The sequence below is a fragment of the Mobula hypostoma genome, chromosome X2 (genome assembly GCF_963921235.1).
Source record: "Mobula hypostoma chromosome X2, sMobHyp1.1, whole genome shotgun sequence".
Classification (NCBI taxonomy): domain Eukaryota; kingdom Metazoa; phylum Chordata; class Chondrichthyes; order Myliobatiformes; family Myliobatidae; genus Mobula; species Mobula hypostoma.
In genome coordinates this window covers 10675758-10698562 of record NC_086129.1, presented here as the reverse complement: position 1 = coordinate 10698562, position 22805 = coordinate 10675758, and the positions used below count along the sequence as shown (strand labels likewise).

At 42.3% G+C, this 22805-nt stretch overlaps 1 protein-coding gene across 8 annotated transcripts in view; it reads right to left on the bottom strand.

Annotated features, from left to right (window-relative positions):
* Positions 1-22805, bottom strand: part of LOC134340959 (neural cell adhesion molecule 1-like) — a 688943-nt gene that overhangs the window by 449865 nt on the left and 216273 nt on the right. The window lies entirely within an intron of this gene.

The window sequence follows — 22805 nt, the reverse complement described above, 5'->3', positions numbered from 1 at the left end:
AGGCCTCACCAGTGCCTGATAAAGTCTCAGCATCACAGCCCTGCTCTTATATTCTAAACCTTTTGAAATGAACGCTAACGTTGCATCTGCTTTCCTCACCGACTCTACCTGCAAGTTAACCTTTAGTGTGTTCTGCACAAGGACTCCCAAGTCCCTTTGCATCTCAGATTTTTGGATTTTCTCCCTATTTAGGAAATAGTCTGCACATTTATTTCTGCTACCAAAGTGCATGACTATGCACTTTCCAACATTGTATTTCATTTGCCACTTTCTTGCCCATTCTCCTAATCTAAGTCTTTCTGCATCTACCTGTTTTTTCAACACTACCTAACCCTTCACCAATCTTCATATCACCTGCAAACCTGGCAGCAAAGCCATTTATTCCATCACTTAAATCATTGATATACAGCATAAAAAGAAGCGGTCCCAACACCGACCCCTGGGGAACATCATTAGTCACTGGCAGCCAACCAGAAAAGGATCCTTTAATTCCCACTCACTGCCCCCTACCAATCAGCCAATGCTCTAACCATGACAGTAACTTTCCTGTCATACCATGGGCTCTTGCCTTAGTAAGCAGCCTCATGCGTGCCACCTTGCCAAAGGCCTTCTGAAAATCCAAATATACAACATCCACTGCATCCCCTTTACCTATTCTACTTGTAATCTCCTCAAAGAATTCCAACAAGTTTGTCAGGCAAGATTTTCCCTGTAGGAAACCATGCTGACTTTGTCCTATCTTGTCCTGTGTCACCAAGTACTCCATATCCTCATCCTTAACAATTGACTCCAACATCTTCCCAACCACTGAGGTCAGGCTAACTGAACTATAATTTCCTCTCTGCTGCCTTATTCCTTTCTTAAAGAGTGGAATGACATTTGCAATTTTCCAGTCCTCCAGAATCATGCCAGAGTCCAGTGATTCTTGAAAGATCATTACTCATGCCTCGACTGTCTCTACCACTACCACTTTCAGAACCCTAGGGTGCAGTTAATCTGGTCTGGGTGACTTATGTACCCTTAGGTTTTTCAGCTTTTTGAGCACCTTCTCCCTTGTAATAGTACTGCACTCACTTCTCTTCCCTCACACCCTTCAACACCTGGCACATTGCTCATGTCTTCCACAGTGAAGACTGATGCAAAATACTCATTTAGTTCATCTGCCATCTCCTTGGGCCCTGTTATTACTTCTCCACCCCCATTTTCTAGCAGTCCTATATCCACTCTTATCTCCCTTTTATTTTTCATATATTTGAAAAAGCTTTTACTATCCACCTTGATATTGTTTGCTAGCTTGCTTTCATATTTCATCTTTTCCCTCCTAATGATCCTTTTAGTTGCTCTCTGTTGGGTTTTAAAAGCTTCCTAATCCTCTGTTTTCCTGCTGATTTTTGCTTTGTTGCATGCCCTCCCTTTTGCTTTTACAATAGCTTTGACCTCCCTTGTCAGCCACGGTTGTTCTATTTTGCCATTTGAGTATTTCTTTGTTCTTGGAATACATCTATCCTGCACTTTCCCCATTATTCGCGGAATCTCAAACCACTGCTGCTCTGTTGTCCCCCCTGCCAGCATCTCCTTAAATTTACATTGACCAACTCCTCTCTCACATTTCTCATATCTCCTCTCTGCAATTTCTTTACTCCACTGAAATATTGCTACATCACCCTTTAATATCTCCCTATCAAATTTCAAGTTGAACTCAATCATACTTTGATCACTGCCTTCTAAAAGTTCCTTTACCCTAAGCTCTCTAATCATCTCCGGTTCATTACATAACACATAACAACAAACTGCTTCAAAAAGCCATAGCAGAGGCATTCAACAAATTCACTCTCTTGACATCCATTACCAACCTGATTTTCCCAATTAATCTGCATGTTAAAACCTCCCATAACATTGCCCCTTTGATACGCCTTTTCTATTTCCCATTGTAATCTGTAGTCCACATCACAGCTACTGTTTGCAGGCCTGCATATTACTGCCATCAGGGTCCTTTTACCCTTGCAGCTATGAATGACATGAAGGAAATCTGGAAGTCGAACCTGACCAGACGGCTTAAAAAGAAGATCTTCATAGCAGTCATAGAGTCCATTCTCATGTACGGATGCAAGATGTGGACACTCACCAAGACTATGCGAAAGTCTCTGGGTGGTTACTATACACGAATGCTCCGGATGGCTCCTGACGTGAGTTGGCAACAGCACATGACGAATGTCGAGCTCTATGATGACCTACCGATGCTCACATTAAAATTGAGGCGAGAAGACTGCAACTAGCGGGGCACTGTCTATGCCACCCCGAGCTACCTGCCAGCCTAGTCATCATATGGGAGCCCAAGCATGGGAGGATGAACCCTCCCTCCCCAGACTATGGTCAACACACTCCTAGAAGACAGCGGCACGGCTAATGTAGATGAACTGAACACACTGATGAGGGAGAGGGAGAAGTGGAGAGTCTGTCATCGTGCCTGACGCCGGTCCCCTAGGCCTGAGTCGACGTAGTAGTAGTTCTTAACTCAATCCACAAGGATTCAACATCTTCTGATCCTACGTCACATCTTTCTAATGATTTGATGTCATTCTTTACCTGCAGAGCACACCACCCCCTCTGCCTACGTCCTGACGAAGGGTTCCGGCCCGAAACGTCGACCAATCTTTTCCACGGATGCTGCTCAACCTGCTGAGTTCCTCCAGCGTGTTGTGAGTATTGCTTTGACCCCAGCATCTGCAGATTATTTTGTGGAAACTTGGACATTCAGCTCCCAACTACCGTCCTTCAACCATGATTCAGTGATGACCACAACATCATACCTGACCATCTGTAATATTGCAACAAGATCATCCACCTTATAGCTCAACGCACGGAGTATAAGAAATAACATTCTGAGTTCTGTATTTGCTACCTTTTCATTCTGCATCCCTAATACACTGATACGCTGAAAATTGTTGGCTGAAATTATGCCCTATCATCTGCCTGCCCTTCCTGACAGTCTGATTGCACACTATCTTTGCTTTTTAACCATCCATCCTATCTTGAGTCTCTTCAGTCCAGTTCCCACTCCCCTGCTAAATTAGTTTAAACCCTCCCCAACAGCCCTAACAAGCCTGCTCGGAAGAATATTGGTTCCCCTCGGGTTCAGGTACAACCTGTCACTTTTGTACAGGTCATACCTCTCCTAGAAGAGATCCCAATGATCCAAGAACCTGAAGCCCTGCTCCCTGCACCAGCTTCTAAGCCACACATTTATCTGCCAAGACATCCTGTTTCATCAGAGGTAGGTTTTTTACACAGAGAGTGATGAATGCATGGAATGCACCACCAGGGATGATGGTAGAGGCAGATACATACAGGAGATTTAAGAGACTCTTAGATAGGCTCATGGATGAAAGTAACACATACAAACTGCTGGAGGAACTCAGCAGGTTAGGCAGCATTTTATGGAGAGAAACTCTCCATTCATGCTGCCTGATAACAGCGGTCCTGATAAAGAGTCTAGGCTCAAAAAGTCAACATTTTTTCTCTCCATCGATGCTGCCTGACCTGCAGAGTTCCTCCAACATTTTGCATGTGTTACTTTGGGTTTCCAGCATCTTCAGAATCGCCTGTGTTTACAGATGAAAGAAAAAGGAAGGGCCATGTGGAAGGGAAAGATTACATTTATCTTGGAGGAGGTAAAAGGCTGGCACAAAATTGTGGGCATATACTGTGCTGTGCTGTTCTATGTACTATGTTCTGTGTAAAGTGACAAGAGCTGAGTGTATCTCTGTGAATTTTGAAGGCCATCAATGGTTTGACCATAAATAGAAAGAAAAAAACCTACCTCACTTCACTTCTTGCTATGGGACAATGAATTCTAGGAACGTTGTTTGACCTTGCGGACACTTTATGGGGCAGGAATGAGCCTGCTAATATGTGGTGCAAAGAAAACAAAAATGCACAGCTGCAGAGGACACAATGAAACTCCCAGATGCCAAGTCAAAGATCAAAGATCAAGGATCAGCTTTATTCATCATACACATTGAGATGTATCAGGAATTTGCTGGGGTGTGATGGCACGACGTGCAACCAAAAAAAACCACCATTCAACAATGATAAGAATAAAGAATTATCGGTGAGGCCTGAGCCCGAGGGCGTATTGAAGTGGCAGGACCTCGGTCTGAGAGCAAGGATCACCTGAAGTCTGACTGATTTAAGCGCTAGGCCAGATTGAAAAGGTCAGGATGTCGGGGCCAGAAGCATTCGACAGGCCAGTTTTCAGCTCACTTCTCTGCAAGGTTTACACGCCTCTGCAATGAACTGACGCTGTGGCCTGGTCTGCAACTATTGGGCTCCTGAATCAGCTGCAGTGATGACAAGCTTCGTGGCTGTGGACTCACTTCCGTGAACCTCAGTTCTGAATATTACTTGCTTACTTTTATTGTTTGCACGATTTGTTTCTTTGCTGGACGTTGGGTGTTTGACAATGTTCTTTGTTTTTAATGGGTTCTAATGGGTTTCTTTGTTTTGTGGCTGCCTGTAAGGATGGGTTGTATATCAATGTTGTATATAGTATATATTGATAATAAATGTACTTTGAAAGTATAGATAAGGAATAAAATGTGCATAAATCCCACCACGTATTTACAATATAAACAGCATTATAAAAGTGGCTTACAGTGTTTACAGTGCAGCGCAGTGATTGAAGTAAGAGATAGAGGTGCAATTGCTCTGGTACCTGAAACCAACCTAACACAATACCACTCTGCAAATGGACAACCAGCCTCTCTTATGATGACAGGTGGATGGCTGCTGAATGACACAGCACAACAGCAGGCTACCAAACACATGGTCCAGGTCATGTTTGTCTGCCCCTTTCCAGTCCATCAGCAACAACTTCTGCTGTTCCCTTCCCCAATCTGCTTGTCTTTCTGGCACAATCCCACTTTGATCAGGAGGTCCAATCACGGAGGTGAGAGTACCAGCTTATCAGTTCACTAATGCCTGACAGCCAGCTAGGTAAACAAGGTCACAGCCGTCCAGCAGCACATATATCAAATCTCAACCATCTGCAGGTGTAAACCAGAAGGGAACACAACCCTCTTCTGCACCATGAACGGCATGGGGTAGAAATTCTTGCTGCCTTTCTGTGAAGCCATTATTACAAAGAACAGTTGGGGAACTCATCAGCACAGTACAGGTCCTTTGGCCCACAATGTTGTGCTGATCTTTTAACTCCACTCTAAGATCAATCTAACCCTTCCCTCCCACAGAGTCCTCAATTTTCTTTCATCCTATCTAAGAGTCTCTTAAACATCCCTAATATAATCAGAACCAGGTTTAGCATTACAGGCGTATGTCATGAAATTTGCTGTTTTGCGGCAGCAGTACAGTGCAATACATAATAAAAAATATAAACAGCAAATATATATTAAAAAATCTAATTATCTAAGTAGAGAAAAAAGAGAGGAAAAATAGTGAGGTAGTGTTCATGGGTTCAATGTCCATTCAGACGCCTGTACCTCCTCCTTGATGGCAGCAATGAGAAGAAGGCATGTCCTGGCTGATGGAGTCCTTAATGACGGATGCCAGCTTTCTGAGGCATCGCCTTTTGAAGGTGTCCTGGATGCTGGGGAGCATGTTTTTACTGCGTGGCACACAAGCAAAAGCTTTTCTCTGTATTTCCATAAAACTGTTATGTTTCGTAACTTCAAAACATTAAACAGACCACAAGACATAGGAGCAGAATTATGCCACTTGACCCATCGAGTCTGCTCTGCCATTCCATCATGGCTGATTCATTCTCCCTCTTAGCCCCTTTCTCCTGTCTTCTCCCTGTAACCTTTGACGCCCTTAACAATCAATAACCTATCAACACCCACTCTGAATATACCCAATGACTGGGCCTCCACAGCCATCTGTGACAATGAATTCCACAGATTCACTGCCTTCTGGCTTAAGAAATACCTCCTCGTCTGTTATAAAGAGACTTCCTTCTATTCTGAGGCTGTGTCCTCTGGTCTGAGATTCTCCACTATTGGAAACATCCTCTTCATTTACACTTTATCTCGACCTTTCAATATTCAATAGGTTTCAATAAAATGCCTCTTCATTCTTCTAAGCTCCAGTGAGTACGGGCACAGAGCCATCAATCTGTTGACACAATGCATTTATAGTGTGACATTTACAAAGGCAACTTCTGTTATAGATACACACAAGAATTTATAATGGGAATTTTGACAGAAAGAACCAAGTTCCTGGTGACAGGATATATAACTTCAAAATATTCATCAAGATCATTTGGAGGCTGTGCCCTCTGATTCCAGACTCTGGGCTCCACTAGTAGTTTGGTGCAACAGTGGGACAGACAAATGCGCAATATCATTTTGCATCAGCACTGTTCAATGGAAAATGTGCCTCAACGTTGACTCATACAACATCCATATACACCGCAAACAAACAATGGAGACTGTAAAAGCATTCATACTTCGGTTGTCTTTCAGATGATATTAGTGCTTAAGGTAGTGGAAACATAATTCTATAAGCTACATGAAAAACAAACATGTTTCAGAAGAAAATGAAAAATATATCAATTTGTCTAATTGTTGGGGAGGAGGGCAGATAAATCCAATTAACCGAAATTAGACTGTATATTCAGAATTTTAAAACTGCACCCAGAGCAACGGAGGTCTGACTAAGCTTTACTCCCAACAACAGGCTGAGATAGTGCTACCCTTCACCACTGGCTCATTACTACTGAGGTTCTTTACTCAATACAATAATTAAGAGGGACAAATTTTAACTTGTAACCACACAACCCTATCAACTCTCATGTTTAAAGAGGGCCCATATAACAGAATACACATTATAGGAAACTTGGTCTCATTTGAGAAACTGAAGTCCTGATTTCAAACTCATGGGATTTATTATTTTATTCCCAGCGAAGTTTTCTTCCCTGACACACCACCCAACCTCTTTTGATTATTTTCATTCATTCGGAAAATTCTGAATAGATACTTGGGCAGCAGGTTAGTATAGTGGTTAGCACAACGCTTCACAGTACAGACGACCTGGGTTCAATTCCCACTGCATGGTAGTGTAGTGGTTAGCACAACGGTTTACAGTACAGACGACCTGGGTTCAATTCCCACCGCACGGTAGTGTAGTGGTTGGCACAACAGTTTACATACAGACAACCTGGGTTCAATTCCCACCGCACGGTAGTGTAGTGGTTGGCACAACAGTTTACATACAGACAACCTGGGTTCAATTCCCACTGCTGCCTGTAAAGAGTTTGTACATTCTCCCCTAGTGTGTGCATGGGTTTCCTCCCAGAGCTCTGGTTTCTTCCCACAGTCTACAATCGGTCATTGTAAATTGTCCTGTGTTTAGGCTAGAATTAAATCGAAGGACTGCTGGCCAGCATGGGTCAAAGGGCTGGAAAAGCCTACTCCACGCTGTATCTCAATTAAAAAAATAAGTATCATCTGTTGGTACAAATTCCAAACCCACTTTATGAGTTCAGTTTAAAGATCAAAGTAAATTTATTATCAAAGTACATCTATGTCACCATATACAACCCTGAGATTTGTTTTCTTGAAGGCATTTACAGTAGAATAAAGAAATACAATAGAATCAATGAAAAACTACACAAAATGACAAAAAAACAATGTGCAAAAGAAGTCAAACTGCATTACAAAAAAACAAATAATAAAAATAAAATTTAATAAAACTAAAAATAAATAGATTGATCGATATAGCAACAGATATATAGATAGATAAATAAATAAATAACACCAAGAACATAAGTTGCAGAGTCATTGAAAGTGACTCCATAGGTTGTGGAACCAGTTCAGTGTTGAGGTGAGTGAAGTTATCCACACTGGCTCAGGAGATTGAAGGTTGAAGGGTAATAACTGTCCCCGAACCTGGTGGTGTGGGACCAGAGGCTCCTGTACCTCCTTCCCAAAGGCAGCAGCATGAAGAGAACGTTGTCTGGATAATGGATGGTGGTGAATTCGTTTAATTCAATTAATTAAGTTCTGCAATAAAAAGCTTTACTCTCTAAAGGTGACTGCAAAGCTACAAGAATGGCAGCAAACCTTGCATGGGTGGTCCCTTTTCTTTAGGAATGGGGATTTGCAGATATTACCTGCTCCTTTTCACACATGACTCCAGACCAACTCATGTGACTGAGCCACAAAAAAGAGCTGGAGCTTAGGAAAATAAAGGGCTATGTGTAACCCTAGGTAATTTCTAAAGTAAGTACATGTTTGGCACAGTGTTGTGGGCCGAAGGGCCTGTATTGTGCTGTAGGTTTTCTATGTTTCTATTAATTAAAGCGAAATACAACTGGTCTGTGGTGTGTCATCTGGATGGACATATGTTTCTAAAGGAAACATATGCTCTACAATCCCCCCCGCTCCACTTTCTTTACACTTAAAACTCTGTGGCTAAACACTGCTCGAATACCATATTCAAGTTTGCTGAGGACACCACTGTTTTACGGCAAATCAAAGGTGGTGGTGAATCAGCACATAGGAGGGAGATTGAAAATCTGGCTGAGTGGTGCCATAACAACAACCTCTTACTCAATGTCAGCAAGACCAAGGAGCTGATTATTGATTTCAGGAGAAGGAAACCAGAGGTACATGATGCAGTCCTCATTGGAAGATCAAAGGTGAAGAGGGCCAGCAACTTTAACTTCCTCAATGTTGTTATTTTGGAGGACCTGTCCTGGGCCCAGCATGCAAGTGCAATTACAACGAGAGCATGCCAGTACCTCTACTTCCTTAGGAGTTTGTGAAGATTCAGCATGTCATCTAAAACTTTGACAAACTTCTATAGATGTGTGATGGAGAGTATATTGATTGGCTGCATTGCAGCCTGGTATGGAAACATCAATGCCCTTGAATGGAAATTCCTACAAAAAGTAGTAGACATGGCCCAGTGCATCACAGGTAAAGCTCTCCCCTCCATTGAGCACACCTACATGAAGCATCCTCATCAGGGACACTGCCACCCAGGTCATGCTCTCTTCTCACTGCTACCATCAGAAAGGAGGTACAGGAGTCTTAGGACTCACACTACCAGGTTCAGAAACAGTTATTATCCCTCAACCACCAGGCTCTTGAACCAGAGGGGTAACTTCACTCGCCCCATCATTGAAATGTTCCACAACCAATGGACTCACTTTCAAGACTTCTTCATCTCATTTTCTCAATATTTATTGCTTGCTTGCTTATTTATTTATTTATTTATTTATTTATTTATTTTGTATTTTCTCAGTTTGTTGTCTTTTGCATGTTGGTTGTTTATCCATCATATTGTGTGCGGTTTTTCTCATTGATTTTATTGTGTTTCTTTGCATTCATCGTGAATGCCTGCATAAGGTGACATATATGTACTTCAATAATAAATTTACTTTGAACTTTTGAAATAGCAAGAGTTACACCATGACCCACCGCCCCGCTCTCCCCCCCCCCCCACCATTTCTATCCCTCAGCCAATAAATGCAAGCTTCCCAAATGTTACCTTTTAACCAACTTAACAACCTATTCTTTGGGGATCTATGGTCAAGCCTGCCAATGTTAATCTACTCATCTCAGCATTACAGCACATTTTACAGATGGCTAATTTCCCATTCATTTCAGGGAAATCAAATTATCACACAGGATGTGCTAATTCCTCTGACAAAAACAACCAATATCCTTTATTTCATTACTCAGAGCGGTGCTGAGTACCATGGTTTATAAACTTATTATTAAAATGGTCTTCTCTCCATTAGTCCAAAAAGATATCCCGACATATTATCTACATCCACTGATATCAATGGTGGTCAATGTTACATATACAAAGTGCTGGAGGAACTCAGCAGGTCAGGCAGCATCTACGGAAAGGAATAAAGACTTAGCGTTTCAGACCGAGACCCTTCAACAAGACTGGAAAGAGATGGGAAGGAGAATCTGGATTTCCAGCATCTGCAGAATTTCATGTGTTTATGGTCATTGTTCAGTGCTCTCTGTATTTCAAGATCTCTGTTAACTTTGTGCAATGGTAATTTGCCATTAACTGGTTATAATTCAAGCTATTAATTATTTTATTTATCGGGATACAGTGCAGAGTAGGTCCTTCTGGCCCTTCGAGTCACACTGCCCAGCAAAGGTGAATTTAACCCTAGCCTAATCATGGGGACAGTTCACAAAACCAATTAACCTACCAACCGGTATATCTTTGGACCGTGGGAGGAAACCAGAGCACCTGAAGGAAATCCAGCAGTCACAGGGAGAACGTACAAACTCCTTACAGGCAGTGGTGGGAACTGAACCTGAGGCACCAGTACTGTAAAGTGTTGTGCTAATCACTAAGCTCCCGTGCCGCCCCAAAAATCGGATTATTTTCCAAATAACCTCATTCTGCAATCATTGAAACTCCAAATTATTTGGAATATGAAATCAAAGCAGAAAATGCTGGAACCATTTAGCAGGTCAGGCAGTAATGGTGCAACAGGTAAAATTCCCTTCCTTTTTAAATGTCAAAATTTCCAAACTTCGAGATTGAATTCTAATACATTGCAGGACTTTCCTTCACATTCAATTTCTTCTGCCTCTTCCCCTCCCTTCTGATCCAGAATAGTCTGTGATCAACAGAGGCCTCACTCAACATTATCGCCTCCATGTCCTATGTTGCTTAGAATATCGTGTTCAGCTTATTTTAGAAAGGATGTAGAAGCCTTAGAGAGGGTGTAGAGGAGAGTTACCAGGATGCTTCCTGGATTTTCAATTTTCATGAGAAATGGTTGAACAAAGAAATGGTTTTTCGTTTTGGAGTGAAGGAGGATGAGAGATGACTTGATAAAGGTGTACAAGATGATGAGAGGCATGGACAGAGTGGACAGCCTGAGACTTTTTTCACAGGACTGAAACTGCTAATACAAGAGGACATAATTTTAAGGAGGAAAGTATAGGCGGTATGTACAAGGTAGCTTTTTTTTTACAAAGACAGTGGTAAGTGCATGAAACACACTGACAAAGGTAGCGGTTGAGAAACACACGTTTAGACAGGGATGTGGATGACTATGATAGAAAAATGGAAGGCTATATGGGAGGGGAGGGATTGATCTTAGAGTAGGTTAATATATCGCCACATCGTCATGGGCCGAAGGGTCTGTACTGTGCTGTACTGTTCCAGACTCAGTGGCCACTTTATTAGCTACATCTGGACACCTGCTCATTACTGTAAATAACTAATCAGCCTGTCCTGTGGCAGCAACTTGATGCATAAAAGCATTTCGATATACTCAAGAGGTTCAAACATCAGAATGGGGAAGTAATGTGATCTCAGTGACTTTGACTGTGGAATGATTGTTGGTGCCAGACAGTGTGGTTTGATTATCTCAGAAACTGTTACAGAGAATGCTGCAAAAAACAAAAAAACATCCAGTGAGCAACAGGTCTGTAGGAATTAATGAGGTCAGAGGAGAATGCTGACAGGAAGGCAACAGTAACTCAAATAACTACAAGTACAACAGTGGTGTGCAGAAGAGCATCTCTGAACGCAGAACATGTTGAACCTTGAAGTGGATGGAGTACAGCAGCAGAAGGCCACGAACATATACTCACTGGCCACTGGGTGTACATTCTATGTTCGTTCATCACTGCTGTCTCTAAACCTTGAAATTCTTCATTCAACAGCACAGAAGAAACACTGTCTGCAAATGCATTGCCATACTGCAGCTGCAAATTACACTTTCATTGCACCTGTGCATATATCCTATCTACTTGTGCATATGGCAATAAAAGAACAGCTTTATATGTGGCATGTACATTGAAACTTTGAAACACACAGAGAAATACATCATTTACATCAATGACTAATACAGTCTAAGAGTGTCACTTTGCTTCTGGTGCCAACAAAGCCATACCACAACTTACTAAGTCTTTTGAACCCATACACCTTTGGAATGTGGGACAAAACCAGGGCACCTAGAGGAAACACACACAGTCACAGGGAGAACGGAAAAACTCCTTACAGACAGCAGTGGGAATTGACTCCCAATCACTGTCACTGTAAAGCGTTATGTTACCATGCTGCCCATTTTGATTCCTCCATCGACCTCCACTTCTGTGTGCTTTTGTTTGGAAGTTGGAACTAGACTGGGGAAGAGACGGACAAAGCCTTCTCCTTGTCATCAATTTTCTTAAGATTCTCTGGAGAGGAATAATTGCACATTTTTATTTCCAATAAATCTGTTCAGGGTTTTCAATTGTCTTAATGAACTCTGTGACTCCAGCTTCAAACAGCAAACTGCTGCAGAGTGCATCATGGTATCTGAACAGAGTTAGCTACCTCTGGCTTCAGTTACTGTAATCAATCTCTATCCCAGGCAATTTCCCAATGACAGGCTCAGCTGCTTACAACCCAGTCACCAATGGTTCAGACAGTAAATTGTTGAAAATCAGCTAAGTGCCTATTCCCATAAATTCATAAACTATAAGCATCGCAGGACTCCAGAATTATAGCATGTGTCAATTATCAGGAGCAGAGCCAGCTGTAGCTCACAGCACCAGGCATGAAATTAATTTCAACCTTCAATTGTCTCTACTGGGTGTAGAACTCGTAATTCTTGGACCCATTTTGGACATGATAGAGGTATATAAAATTCCAAAGGGTGTAAAAAGGGTGAATGCATGCAGACTCTTTCAAAACTGTTGTTGGGACTTGAGGACTTTTTAGGACTTTTTTCCTTGGAGTGTAGGAGAATGAGAGGAGATTTGACAGAGGTATACAAAATTATGAGGGGTATATAGATACGGTAAATGCAAGCAGTCTTTTCCCCCTCAGGATGAGTGAGATTAGAACTAGAGATCACAGGTTTAGGGTGAAAAGTGAAATAGTTAGGGAATCTGAGGGGGAACATCTTCACTCAGCTTGTGGTGTGACTGTGAAACAAATTGCTAAAAGAAGTGGTAAATGTGGGTTCAATAGTAATACTCAAGAGAAATTCGGATAGGAGGGGTATGGAGCACTACGGTCTGTGTGTAGGTAGGAGGGACTAGAGAGAAAATCCAGTTGGCATGGACAAGATAGGCCAAAGGGCCTGTTTCTGTGCTGTAGTGCACTATAATTTATCACCCACTTTCTATATATACCCCTGCAATGCTGAGCAAGTGAAATTTATTCAGTTATGCTGTAAACTCTCCACAGATATTATTGAGTTTACAATTCAGTTTACATGCTGCTTGGATTAGAGAGCATGTCTTATGAGGAAAGGTTGAGCGAGCTAGGGCTATCCTGTTTGGAGCAAAAAAGGTGATTTGATAGAGGTATATAAGATGCTAAGAGACATAGAGAGAGTGGACAACCAGGCAAAAACTTCATGTTCAACAGAACATTAATTAACTTCACTGGCCACTGGGGTTGAACAATGAATTCTCCAACTTCCGGTAATTCCTCCCCCTCCCTTCCTCTATCCCTATTTCACTCTGCCCCCTCCCCCAGCTGCCTATCACCTCCCTCTTGGTTTTGCCTCCTTCTACTACCCATTGTGTTTTCCCCTATTCCTTCTTCACCTTTCCTGCCTATCACCTCCCTGCTTCCCCTCCCCCACCCCTTTATCTTTCCCCTTACTGGTTTTTCACCTGGAACCTACCAGCCTTCTCCTTCCCACCCTCCACCACCTTCTTTATAGGGCCTCTGCCCCTTCCCCCTGCAGTCCTGATGAAGGGTTTCAGCCCGAAACATTGACTGTTCGTTTCCATGGATGCTGCCTGACCTGCTGAGTTCCTCCAGTGTGTTGTGAAAGTTGCTTTGACCCCCAGCATCTGCAGAGTATTTTGTGTCATTAATTAACCTCTACTGAGATATCCAGCCTCAACAGAACTATGATAAAAGAGCAAGTGGATTCACATATAATATTAGCTATCTTTTTTCCTCATTACAATGCAGATTTACTAGGTGCTGGAGGTTTAAATTTCTAAAGACATAACAGGCCTTCAATTGAGAAGTAGGGTTGGAGAATCGGCCTTTTGTGGCCCTTGACTGAGACATACGGTTGAGAAATCAGTCTGTCCTGAACCCTCAAATGAGACATACGATTAGGAAATCAGTCTGTCCTGGGCCCTTGATTGAGATGTACGGTTGGAAAATCACTCTGTCCTGGACCCTCAAATGAGATGTATGGTTGGGGAATCAGTCTGTCCTGGGCCCTCGATTGAGATGTATGGTTGGAAAATCAGCCTGCCCTGCTGTTCCTTTGTCTTTACTCGCTGCGTCTGGAGTGAAATTTTCTCTGCAGACTCATGGGAAGAGCACTGCAGCAGGCAATTTGAATAGCGTATTTGCATTTCTATCGCTTTGCTTCAGTAACCAATGCCTTTTGTTTCCCAAGCACAGCGCAATATACCTCCCATTTCTTTGTGGAGCAGCTCAGTGCCATTCCATTTGAAACCAGACCATTTCCATGAAACAGCTTCTGGTTTGTCTGAACAAATTTAATTACCACTCTCTACTCCCACCTTCCATTTCGACTGAGTGCAAATGATTCTTTGAAACAGCAACTTAACCACTCCATGTTCTAACTATTGCTTACTGAATGGACAGTGAACATATGTAAACCACCTCACTATTTTTTTCTTTTCTGCTTTTGCACTACTTCTTACTGTAATTACTATTTTATTTACTATTATGTATTGCACTGTATTGCTGCTGCAGAACAACAAATTTCACAACATATGTCAGTGATACTTAAACAGATTCTGATTCTAATAATAACAAGCATTGCCTACTGGTGAGGTCTATTTAACTAAGATACGTTTTATTCTTATTTTTATATTTTTCAAGCATAATTAAATTGTCATTTATGATCTGACTTAAAATACACTGTACTTCACAGATCTTATAGTTTTGGCTTCTTTGGCTTCCATTATCACGGAACAGATTCTACAATCTGCAGACTCACTTTCAAGGACTCTTCATAACTCATAATCCCAGTGTTACTTTTATTTGCACCATTTATTTTCTAATTTTTTTATTTAGAGACAGAGCCTGGAACAGGCTCATCTGGCCCTTCAAAGCACACCACCTAGCAATCCCCCCGATTTAATCCTAGCCTAATCATGAGATAATTTACAATGACCAATTAAATAACTAAACGGTATGACTTTATCTTTCTTTGCATATTGGCGTTGGTCAGTCTTTGTTCATGCATAGTTCTCTGTAAGATTCTATTGTATTATTTATTTTCCTGTAAATGCCACAAGAAAATTAAAGTAGCATAGAGTGTGTGTGTGTGTGTGTGTGTGTGTGTGTGTGTCTATATATATATATATATATATATATATATATATATATATATATAAAAACACACATATTTTTAATATATATATAGACACACACACACTTTGATAATAAATTTAGCTTGAATTTTGATGCTCTTTCACATTCAGTGATTTTGGAAATATTCAGTGGTCGCCACCAATATTGTACAAGGTGATAAGAGGCATAGATTGAGTGAACAACCAGAGACACTTTCCCAGGGAGAAATAGCTATTACCAGGGGACATAACTTTAAGGTGTTGGGAGGAATGTCAGAGGCAGGATTTTTTTTTTTAGAGAGGTTGATGCATGGAGCACACTGCCAGGGGTGGTAGTAGAGGCAGATACATTTGGGACATTTAAGAGATCTAGATAGGCACATCAATGACTGGAAAATGGAGGGCTGTGTAGGAGGGAAGAGTTCGACTGATCTTGGAGTAGGTAAAAGGGTCAGCACATGATCGTGGGCCGAAGAGCCTCTATTGCTCTATGTTCTAATATTAATTGAAAACAAATCTTCTTGGAGTCTCATACATTTTGTGATTCAGAAGGCAAAAGTCATTTTACAAGTCCATGTTCTGCAAAGCCATTGAGAGAGCTGAAAAGAACACTCTGATTACCTGGGAGAGGGAATGATACTTTGGTCTTAGTTCTTGCAACATAAGCAAGGGTAATCAAGCCTACACTATTCTGAAGATAATCAGTGACCAGACCAGAATAGTAGATATTCTACAAGGATAAAACTTGTCTGGAGGCGGTGAGGGACAGATCCACCATCTGGTTTACTCCCATTGGCGAGCACAACTGGGTCACACAATACTTAAATGACAGGCACAATCCTGGTATCCCCTCCCCCTCCCACTTTCAAATCTCTTACGGCTGTATATACGAGGAATTCTGCAGATGCTGGAAATTCAAGCAACACATATCAAAGTTGCTGGTGAACGCAGCAGGCCAGGCAGCATCTCTAGGAAGAGGTACAGTCGACGTTTCGGGTCGAGACCCTTCGTCAGGACTAACTGAAGGAAGAGCTAGTAAGAAATTTGAAAGTGGGAGGGGGAGGGGGAGATCCAAAATGATAGGAAAAGACAGGAGGGGGAGGGATGGAGCCAAGAGCTGGACAGTCCTTCCAGGTGAGGCGACACTTCACCTGTGAGTTGGCTGGGGTGATATACTGCATCCGGTCCTCCCGATGTGGCCTTCTATATATTGGCGAGACCCGACGCAGACTGGGAGACCGCTTTGCTGAACACCTACGCTCTGTCAGCCAGAGAAAGCAGGATCTCCAAGTGGCCACACATTTTAATTCCACATCCCATTCCCATTCTGACATGTCTATCCACGGCCTCCTCTACCGTAAAGATGAAGCCACACTCAGGTTGGAGGAACAACACCTTATATTCCGTCTGGGTAGCTTCCAACCTGATGGCATGAACATTGACTTCTCTAACTTCCGCTAATGCTCCACCTCCCCCTTGTACCCCATCCGTTATTTATTTATATACACACATTCTTTCTCTCTCTCTCTTTTTTCTCCCTCTGTCCCTCTGACTATACCCCTTGCCCATCCTCTGGGTTTTCCCCCCTCTCCCTTTTCCTTCTCCCTGGGCCTCCTGTCTCATGATCCTCTCATATCCCTTTTGCCAATCACCTGTCCAGCTCTTGGCTCCATCCCTCCCCCTCCTGTCTTCTCCTATCATTTTGGATCTCCCCCTCCCCCTCCCACTTTCAAATTTCTTACTAGCTCTTCTTTCAGTTAGTCCTGACAAAGGGTCTCAGCCTGAAACGTCAACTGTACCTCTTCCTAGAGATGCTGCCTGGCCTGCTGCGTTCACCAGCAACTTTGATGTGTGTGGGCTGTATATCCTATTCCAAGGATGATCAAGAATAATTGGGATTGCTATCAGATCTATTCCAAAGCACAAAGGGGACCATGGTAACGTAGCAGTTAGCGTGACACTATTACAGTGCTGGGGTTCTGAAGTTCGGAATTCAATTCCGGCGCTGTTCTGTAAGGAGTCTTTCTATGTCATCTCCATGGAACGCGTGGGTTTTCTTTGGGTCCTCCGGTTTCCTCCCACAGTTGAAAGACTAACTGGGTAGGATTAATTGGTCATTGTAAACTGTCTTGTGATTAGGTTAGGGGCAATCGGGTTTGTTGGAGGGTGCTGGGGCGGTGCGGCTTGAAGGGCCAGAAGGGCCTATTCTGCGCTGTATCACCAAATAAATAAATTAAATTAATAAAATTTAATCAACAGTGACTGACAGGTAAGGAGATTATAGACTCAGAAGAACATTTATATAGGAGGATTTCACTACAAATATAAAATGGTATCTTGCCCAGGTATGTTTTCAATGCAATTGAAAGTCAAAAGTCAAAGTAAAATTTATTATTAAAATTCATACACAATATGCACAAACACAAGAGATTCTGCAGATGGTGGTAATCTAGAGTGAAAAAACACAAAATGCTGGAGGAATTCAGCAGGTCAGGCAGCGTCTATGGAGAGGAGTAAACAACTGATGTTTCAGCCTGATGAAGAGTCACGGCCCAAAACATCTCTACTATGCAACTTGTTAATCTGGCCAGTCCAGGATATATGGGGCACAAATTATTCAGAAAATTAGAAATTATACAATATGTTCTGAAGTGTTTTGCATTGCCAACCAATCCCTACATAACAACAAATATTATTGCAGCTGACAAACAGAATGCAGGATTTTCTGTCCGTAGACTCAATTATCTGACTGCGTTTCAGCGCGCAGCTTGTGGTGAAATGGAAAAAACGAGAACAGTAATGAAGAATAATGTTGCAGCTTCACTGCCTGACTATCCAACAACAACCTCAGCATCAAAACACCAGGAAAAGATGTGTGGCTTGGAGAATTTCTACCAAACTGCTGTGTATCAACTTAAGCTTATTTTGGAGTTTTTTTTGTGAATGTTGAATATATCAATGGCTAAACTTATAGATTCTCTTGCCAAATATTAATAATAGTTGCTCACATCTAACAAAATTTATTTTGGTTATTGATTAAGGTGTCATTCTCACAATGAAATAATTTCTCAGTTAAGAATCACTTGGTTAAGAATCTGAGTTATAGGGAAAGGTTGAAGAGGTTAGGGCGTTCTTTCCCTGGTGTGCAGGAGAATGAGGTACACAAAATTATGAAGGGTATAGATGGGGTAAATGCAAGCAGGCTTTGTCCCCTGAGGTCGGGTGAGACTAGAACTGGACATCATAGGTTAAGGGTGAAACTTGAAAATATTTAAGGGGAACTTGAGGGAGAACTTCCTCACTTAGAGGGCGGTGAGAGCGTGGAATGAGCTGACAGCGCAAGTGGTGGTTGCGAGTTCGATTTCAACATTTAAGAGAAATTTGGATAAGTACATGGATGGTGGGGTGGGGGGGTGGTATGGAGGGTTATGGTCCAGGCACAGGTCAACGTGACTAGGCAGGACAATAGTTCAGCACGGACTAAATGGGCAAAAGTGTCAGTTTCTGTACTGTAGTGCTCTATGGCTCTATGACTTATATAATTATTTGTGGTCTACAACAGCTTCACTGCAGCACCACAAACCCAATGTGTTTCAGGGCTGTAAGCTGACTCTGACACTGAAAAAGGAGATGGTAGGGAAGTTGATGCAGCCTAATCATTGGGAATATCTTCAAGGACAAGACTTCAGGGAGAAAGGAAATCTAGAGAAGCAGAGATACTTTGGGTAGCTAAATCTGGCTTGAAGGTTTGAATTGAATTGAATTGAATTAACTTTATTTCTTACATCCTTAATATACATGAGGAGAAAAAATCTTTATATTACATCTCCATCTAAATGTGCAATCATAGTAATTTATAATAAATAGAACAATGTAATATAGAGTACACTCAAATCAGTGCAAGTTCATCTGTCTGATGGCCTGGTGGAAGAAGCCTGTTGCTCCTGGCTTTTATACTGCAATACGACTTCCCAGATGGTAGCAACTGGAATAGATTGTGGTTGGGATGGCTTGGGTCCCCAATGATCCTACAGGCCCTTTTCACACACCTGTCTTTGCAAATGTCCTGAATCATAGAAAGTTCACAACTACAGATGTGCTGGGCTGTCCGCACCACTCTCTGCAGAGTCCTGCGATGGAGGGAGATACAGTTCCCATACCAGGCAGTGATGCAGCCAGTCAGGATGCTCTCAGTTGTGACCCTGTAGAAAGTTCTTAGGATTTGGGGGTCCATACCAAATTTACTCAACCATCTGAGGTGAAAGAGGCACTGTTGTGCCTTTTTCACTACACAGCTAGTACGTACAGACCACGTGAGGTCCTCAGTGATGTGGATACTGAGGAACTTGAAGCTGTTTACCCTCTCAACCCCAGATCCATTGATGTCAATAGGGGTTAGCCCGTCTCTATTCCTCCTGTAATCCACAACCAGCTCCTTTGTTTTCGCAACATTGAGGGAGAGGTTGTTTTCTTGACACCACTATGTCAGAGAGATGACTTCTTCCCTGTAGGCTACCTCGTAATTCTTTGAGATAAGGCCAATCAATGTAGTGTCATTGACAAATTTAATTAGCAGATTGGAGCGGTGGGTGCCTTTACAGTCATGGGTATACAGGGAGTAAAGGAGGGTACTCAGTACGCAGCCCTGAGGGGCTCTTGTATTGAGAGTCAGAGGGTTGGAGGTGAGGGAGCTCACTCTTACCACCTGCTGGTGATCTGACAGGAAGTCCAGGATCCAGCTGCACAAGGCAGGGTCAAGGCTGAGGTCTCTGAGCTTCTTGTCGAGCCTGGATGGAATTATGATGTTGAATGCTGAACCGTGGTCCAAGAACAGCATTCCCACATAAGCATCCTTCTTCTCCAGCTGTGCAAGGATAATGTGTAGAGCTGTGGCTACTGAGTCGTCTGTCGATCGGTTGTGTCGGTAGGCGAAGTGTAGGGGGTCCAGTTTGGGTGGTAGCATGCTGCAGATGTAATCCTTGACCAGCTTCTCAAAGCATTTGCTTATTATTGAGGTGAGTGCCACAGGATGCCAACTGATCAGGCATGCTACCTTGGTCTTTTTTGGTACAGGGACAATGGTGGATAACTTGAAGCAGGAAGGCACTCTACACTGAGAGAGGGAGAGTCTGAAGGTTTGCCTGAAGTCTAACACTACCAGGATAAAGGACAGTTCTTTCCTTCAACCATACAGTTTGCTTGTTTATTTATTTATTTACAGACACAGTACGCTAACAAGACATTCCTCCTTAATGAGCCTGTGTACTCATATAACCAATCAACCTTCTAACCTGTACATCTTTGGAATGTGGGGGGAAACCCAAGAGCCCGGAGGAAATCTACACGGGGTCACAGCAAGTAGGTACAAACACCTTACAGACAGTGGTGGAATTGAAGCAGGTCGCCGGCACTGAAATAGCGTTATGCTAACTGCTACACAACCATTCTTGAACCAACCTGCAGAACCCTAATAACTACCTGTGTATCAACGCTATGACCATATTTTTTTTCATTTCATATATAATTTTTGTATAATTTATGTTTTATTTATTTTTCATGTGAATATTGTGACCTGATGCTATAAGCCAGTGATACTGCTATAAATTTTTCACTGCACCTGCGCATATGTGGACTTGTTCATATTACAACAGAACACAGAACATTACAGCACAATACAGGCTCTTCAGCCCACAATGTTGTGCTGACCTTTTAACCCACTCAGATCAATTTAACCTTTCCCACCTGCATAGCCTTCATTTTTCTCTCATCCATATGCTTATTTAAGAGTTTTTTAAATGTCTCCACCAATAAACTGGACAGCTAAAGATATATCTACCAGTAATGAAGAAGGATAAGGCAAAGGCAAGGATTAGAAAAAGATGTTGATCTCAGAGAGTACAGAGGAGTACACAGCCATTAGACCACAGATGTCCATAGATGGAGAGCCATTAGACCATGAACATAATGCACAGGATTTTAAAAGTGGGACATTTTATTCATACCCTTGATGAACATAGAACAGGGAAGGTGGGCTAGTCACTGTCTGACAATGGCACAGGTGTGATTGACGATGTGAGCCATGGCTGATGGGACAGGTATGGGGTTACTCAAGCATATATCTGATGCTCCAAGCTCCTTTTTCTGTGCATTTGAGCACTGTACTGCAATGCCACATGAAGTAGTATTGCTAAAGTTGTTGTAATTTTATACCCAAGATACCGATAGAGAAAGACCAAAATTATAAGACATTGGATGAGAATTAGGTCAATCAGCCCAATAAGTCTGCTCTGCCATTCGATCATGGCTATTATATTATCCCTGTCAAACCCATTCTTCAACCTTCTCCCTGGAACCTTTGACACCCTGACTAACCAAGAACCTGTCAACATCTGCTTTAAACATACTCAATGACTTGGCTTCCACAGCCGTCCATGGCAATGAATTCCACAGATTCACCACCCTCTGGATAAAGGATTTCCTTCTCATCTCTGTTCCAAATGAATGTCCCTCTATTCTGAGGCTGTACCCTCTGGTCCTTGACCCCACCAGCATAGTAAACATCCTCTCTATCCAGACATTTCAATATTCAATAGGTTTCATTGTGATTGTCCCCTCATTCTTCTAAATTCCAGTGAGTACAAGCCCAGAGCCATCAAATGCTCCTTACATGTTAACCTTTTCATTCTTGGCATCATTCATTCTCATGAACCACTTCTGGACCCTCTCTAATGACAGCACATCTCAGATATATAGAGGAAAAGAGAGACAAGAGTGGATGTTGGACCACTGGAAAGTGACACTGGAGAGGTAGGAATAGGGGGATAAAAAATCGCGAACAAACTTGAGTGTCATTGCTATTACTAAGGAGAAGGTACAGGTGACTTATCTACCTTCAGGCATTTCAGTTTCACAAGCACTTTCCTGCGCCTTCCAAATTGCCCTCAGGAACCCCAACCATTGCTATTCTGCCATCACCCCTGCTTGTGTCCCCTTCTGATCAACTTTGTCCAGCTCCTTTGTCATGCCTCTGTAATTCCCTCTACTCCACTGTGATACTGATATATCCAACTTCCATCTTCTCTCTCTCAAACTGCAGGGTTAAATCTATCATATTATGATCACTGCCTCCTAAGGGTTCCTTTACCTTAGGCACCCTAATCAAACCTGATTCACTACACAACACCCAGTCGAGAATTATCTTTCCCCCAACTAGGGGGCTTAACCTCAAGCTGTTCCAAAAAGCCATCTCGTAGGCATTCTACAAATTCCATCTCTTGGGATCCAGCTCTAACCTGATTTTCCTAATCTGCCTGCATACTGAAATCCCCCATGACTATTGTAACATTGCCCTTTTTACATGCCTTTTCTATTTCCTATTGAAATTTATATCCTGCATCCTAGCTAATGTTCGGAGGCCTGTATATAACTACCATCAGGGGGCCTGTATATAACTCCCATCAGGGTCTTTTTACTCTTACAGTTTCTTAACTTTACCTACAAGGATTTTACATCTTC